General features: G+C 36.5%; 1 non-coding gene across 1 annotated transcript; it reads left to right on the top strand.

Annotated features, from left to right (window-relative positions):
- Window positions 1–599: 599 nt before the first annotated feature.
- On the top strand, window positions 600–725 carry TRNAL-CAA. Its single transcript has 2 exons — window positions 600–637; window positions 680–725. It is a non-coding gene; the product is annotated as a tRNA-Leu (tRNA).
- The last annotated feature ends 4,699 nt before the right edge of the window (window positions 726–5,424 follow it).

The following is a 5,424-nucleotide window of genomic DNA, read 5'->3' as shown; positions in this document are numbered from 1 at the left end:
CATTTTCTACAGCCCTCAATTAATTAGAAGTAGAATTCTTTATTTCTTATCACAAATTTTGGTTTGTGCACAAAGCCCACCCTAATTTATACGACGGAATACATAAACAGAGTAACATATTCACATTGACCTACTTTATACATTTTATCTTTGCCCCTCACTGTTAATCTCGTCTTTTAAACTCATTCTCCGCCGCACCCCTTAACCCTGTACCTCCCATCATGCACTCACTCGGGCACTTCCAGGGTCTCAAATAGGAAGAAATCCCCAAACTCTAGTAATTCATCATTATTTCTAAGATAGAAACGTAAAACAGATGGTTGGGCCATGACTCTTTGATAGAGGAAGCAGAACTCATTCACTCGTACCCCGAAAATACAACTGAATGTATTGAAGAAACAGATTAAAGTTAGATCCAGGGGCTACAATAACATGATCCCTACCCCTCTCCCCTAGCCAGACTTGCAAATAGTCTCAATGCGCTTGTATAGAAACAAACGCAACTTTTGTAAATGACGCAATTTTCCTTACCGTGGCGCAACGTGTAGTCATCCGGGTATTTTGTACATAGTTTTAATGGTCCACCGAGCATCCGTGTTGTCAGGATGGCCGAGCGGTCTAAGGCGCCAGACTCAAGGTTAATTACCTTATCCCGTACACACGGGGTTAACTAGGAGTGTTCTGGTCTCTGAATGGAGGCGTGGGTTCGAATCCCACTTCTGACAAGATTTTTTATTTGTCTTTTTTTGTTTAGATATATTGTTTTATTTGATTAATACCTTATTACATTTTGCTTTCTCCAGCTTCTATATGATTTAACAATTTTTTTTGACGTATCAAGAGAATACTCCCATGCAATTGTAACACATAGCCCAACTCTCACCTTTCAAATCCTCACTAAAGATCCCTCTTCATATTATAGGTATATATTGATATAAGTAATTACATAATTCCTCTTATTTAAATTATAATATTATATGTTCTCTTATATTGTATTCATACAGTCAGTTATCCATTCATCTACCCATAATCTGTCTGAAATAATAAACATGACAATTCGTGCACTTTGATACACAACTCTTTAATGCTTCATTTCATATAATGTTGATGTCGGCAGTTTAACTTGTCTACATGCTTTAAAGTTTGATTGCGTGTTTTATTCACCTTTTACCTGTTATCGATGTATTTCTATGTTTCCAATCTTGTTTTTCTGATCATATAACTTGTTATATTTATTTTATCATTTTTATCGGGGATGCAGCCCTGTACGGGTTCATCCTCAGACATGTTTGGTTTCTACTGTATGTCTGAATAAATGCAAATACAAAAAACAAAATTATAATGTCGGCGAGTTTGTAGTTTGTTTGCCCCCGTATTTGAACCAACGTACATTCCGACATGCCCCTGTTTCTCTTGGGAAAGAGCGGAGGAAAACAGAAACATTTGGAATGAACCAATCTCCTTCTTCCATCATTTTTTCTTGGAATTGATTTTGATCTTCGGTCAGGTTAGGGGTCAGAGGATGCCCTGGATAATATTTATGAAAATTATAATAAAAATGGTAAAAAGTGACATGTTTATCAACAAAAATGAAAGGTAGGCTATATACATTTTGCCGATTTACGGACAAGGCAACTAAATTGCAGGGGAGGGACGGTGGAAGGGGATTCTTTCATTTCCATCACCCTCTTTATTTCTTTGTCCCTTTTTCTTCTCCCCTCTCTTTCTCTCTCTCTCTCTCTCTCTCTCTCTCCCTCCATCTCTCTCTCTCTCTCTCTCTCCCTCCCTCCATCTCTCTCTCTCTCTCTCTCTCTCTCTCTCCATCCCTCATTCTCGATATCAACTCTTTCCATTTCTTGCACTTTCCTCCCCTTAAAATGTAGTGTACCTCTCCCCATATGCATGCATATTGGTAAAGTAAATTTCGTTGTAAATTTATAAGTTGAAAGATTGGAAAACAAATACAAACAAACAAAGAAACAAAATTATGGTAATGTTGTAAGCTGGTGAAATTTTATTCATGAATGATTTCTAAAAGATCAGATCATTGGCATGTTCTTATAAACAAAATCATATAATTATTTCAATCTACTTTTTCATAGCGTCTTCTGTCCTTCTACAGCAAACTTGTGCATAATTTGATAATTTCGATAACTTCTTTTCAACTGTAATTTAAGTAGCCCGATGACATAATTCGACAGTCCATTTTCGGACGAGCCAACCACAAATCACCTTGACGAGTAGCTACAATCCAAAATGGTGGAGATGTTATGACATTAAATTATAATTCTCATTGAACCATCTTTCGTCAAAGTAATGTCCGCAATAATCAGGTATAAAGGTGAATATTATGTTTTGAAGGAAGCGCAGAGCCATTAAAAATAATCTGTGTACGGCACTGACCGGATATAGGAGCTGAAATGGTTCAACTCAACTTGCGTGTTAAATGTGTAAAAACAAGGGACCATAATAATATTATGCAAGCGCAATAAAGCAAGAATAGATGGGAAATTTAGGAACTAGATCTCAAGTATTTTGGGACTTAAACTTTATACATACTTGAGTTCGTACATCAGGTATTCTTCATGTAAAATAAATGAATAGGAAAACTGTAAAGATTATTTAAATAAAAAATTATGGTACCACCAAATAATTATCATAATAAGGAGACTTTTTTTTCTTTTTTTTTTCTTCTTCATATTTATGTTTTATTGATCATTTCATAATCACATTTTTACAAACAATCATAGGAGTAATTACAGTTTGAAAAAAAAAAAACAGCAGCAATACATTATACCATAAGATCATACAATGAAAAGCTAATGTCTTAAAGGTAAAGACCAGTTATGGTCATGCGATTGCATTGTGAAAGAAACGTTGTGGAATCGATCAGAAAAGGTTGATCATCTAGCATCTAGCATCTGCAAGGTTCTGGAATCATCAAAATGATAAGAAATTTGGCCCTTTCTTTGTAAAGTTACAAGCACTATACACAGAAAGATGTATATGGGACTACCCTATATCTCTCACAGACCATGAGAGAAACAAATTTACCAAATATATGAATTAGTAGGCGGTTTCCCGGCAATTTTTTTATCATCATGTATTAGTCAAAACATATTCTTTTACATGATTGGAAATGAGAGCTTCCATTTCATTTTTTGAAATTGGGGCGTTTCCAATACTGGTCTTTACCTTTAACTCAACTGCGGGGGGCTAGGGGACCAGCATGAACAACCTGATCGTACAAAAAAGAAGCCCACCCAGTTGACTACGAGCAGACTTCAGCGAAAGGGAATAAAGACCGCATACAAAGAGACCTTTTAACGCGCATAGTACTGTGTTTCTAGGCGCCATGATGCCGTTGTCCTATAGCAACCATTAGGTAAAAAATAGTAATAATAATAATTAATAAACTGGATTTGTAAAGATTTATAAAGCATAGTTCTTCTACCCAATGAAGAGCTAGGACAACAGAACCAAAATTACAAAGTTAGATAATACATATAAAACAATGACATAATATGAACTACTAATTAAATAGAAGCATAGATAGAACAAAGGTGAATTGCTTAGAGGGATTTGAATAGGTGGGTTTTAACATGGATTTGAAGGTGTGTAGGGATTGAGCAATTTGGATATGGGGAGGCGGGCAATTCCAAAGTTTAGGGGCGGCGACATGCAGAAAGAGCTCCGTCACCGTAGCGCGTATTTACGCGGGAACCAGACACCAGTTGGAGATAGGAAGGGGTGGAAGCCCGAAACCGGGAAGAGGGCACCTTAGATTATGATAGGTTCTAAAATATAATGTCGGGCAGTGACCATTCCGGACAAGGAGGAGAATATTAAAATGTACACGTTGAGGTATTGGTAGTCAGTGTGGATTACGGAGGATCGGAACACTAGCCGGTGTCACACAGAGGCCAAAAATTCGGATTTTAGTTATCCTCTTAATTGCTGTCTGTCATCAATAACTTAATTATCCCATCAAAAATCATCTAACAAATCAAGAAAATTCTCCCTTGAAAGGATTTTTCAAGGTTTTTTAAAGGGATTTTCTCTGTGTGACACCGCCTTATGTGTGCATGTGACTTTGAACTGATGAGAGTAATGGATTAAAATTGAATCATTAATTCTGTTCCACACGATATCGTAAAATCTATCCCCATGTGAGAGACAATACAAATTTAATTCACGATATAAAATATTGGCAATCATACTGCAAAAGTTTTACGTACAATCGCGGATTTACTATACAGTACAGGCCGTTGCAGATTGTAGTTATCAAGCAGGAGATAGAAAAATATCATTTTGAAATTGTTGACCAGTCATAATGCCTGTCATAATTATTGTCAAGCTAAAAAGAAACCCCGTCCTCAATGAGAATAAGTATTGGAAGGGGTAGCCCCTATAGAAGAAAAAGTGTGAGATGACCCCCTTTCCCTGGTTCCGCCGCTAGCATGGCTATAGCATGGCTATAGTATTTACAAAGTCACTGGAATATAACCTCCGCTATTCAGTCGCAAACTCATCAATACCATCAATGGGTCAACAGGTTTCAAAATAATAGAAACCTACTAGACATAATTACCAGAGGGTTAACACTGTTAACTTCTTTACTTTGTAGCAGCTATAAATTAAAAAGGTACAACATGAGGTACCATAGTTTCACATCTGCTCGCTCAGAGTTTCTTATAATTCAGAAAGATCACGTCAAATGAATATATATCTCGCTTTGAGATCTGACAATTAAGGTTATCGGTGCGTTATCTTTGCAATTTGAAATTTCCAGAAAATTAAACTCTCTTCCCCTGATAATGTTAGCGTAGCCGCAAGAGATCAGCTCTCCCGCTGAGTCTTGACGCACACGGGCTCGCAGAGTGCTCCAAGCCGAGGCCACCCCGCTACCCACCCGTCCAGGTTAGGTCTCTTTCCTGCTACCTGCTAGACTTCAGGCGTGTAACTTCCCCCACTCTCTTCTCATAATTTCCTCTCTCTATGTTGGTTTAGGAAAGAGGAAAAGTTTACATGGAATTAAATCCAATGACAAATAAATAGCCTCACATGCAGATATGTCAATCAAAGGTTTTGCCAAGTTTCAGTATTAATTCAATTATTTAGTCAAATAAATCTAGTCTCCAAATAGTCACACCTGTCGGTAAAAATATTTTATTCGTTACCATAATTATATATAACAATTACTACGACTCAAGTTAGGCATTATGAAACGAAATCTGTCATCAATATATATATAATATTAGATTAAAGGCAGGACTATACATCATGTTTGAACATGTAATTTCATTGAAAATATTGAAACTTTCAACCTGTCTAATCATACTTTGAAAATTTTCAGCATAATGATTTAATTTTCATGTCTTAAAACAGCGATTCTCTTTTTTTAGAGTTTAGGTTGTCTTTGAA

Source organism: Strongylocentrotus purpuratus, unplaced genomic scaffold, assembly GCF_000002235.5.
Source record: "Strongylocentrotus purpuratus isolate Spur 01 unplaced genomic scaffold, Spur_5.0 spur5_contig_840, whole genome shotgun sequence".
NCBI classification, from domain to species: domain Eukaryota; kingdom Metazoa; phylum Echinodermata; class Echinoidea; order Camarodonta; family Strongylocentrotidae; genus Strongylocentrotus; species Strongylocentrotus purpuratus.
Note: the sequence above shows the minus strand (reverse complement) of the source record. Positions and strands in the feature narration are given on the sequence as shown.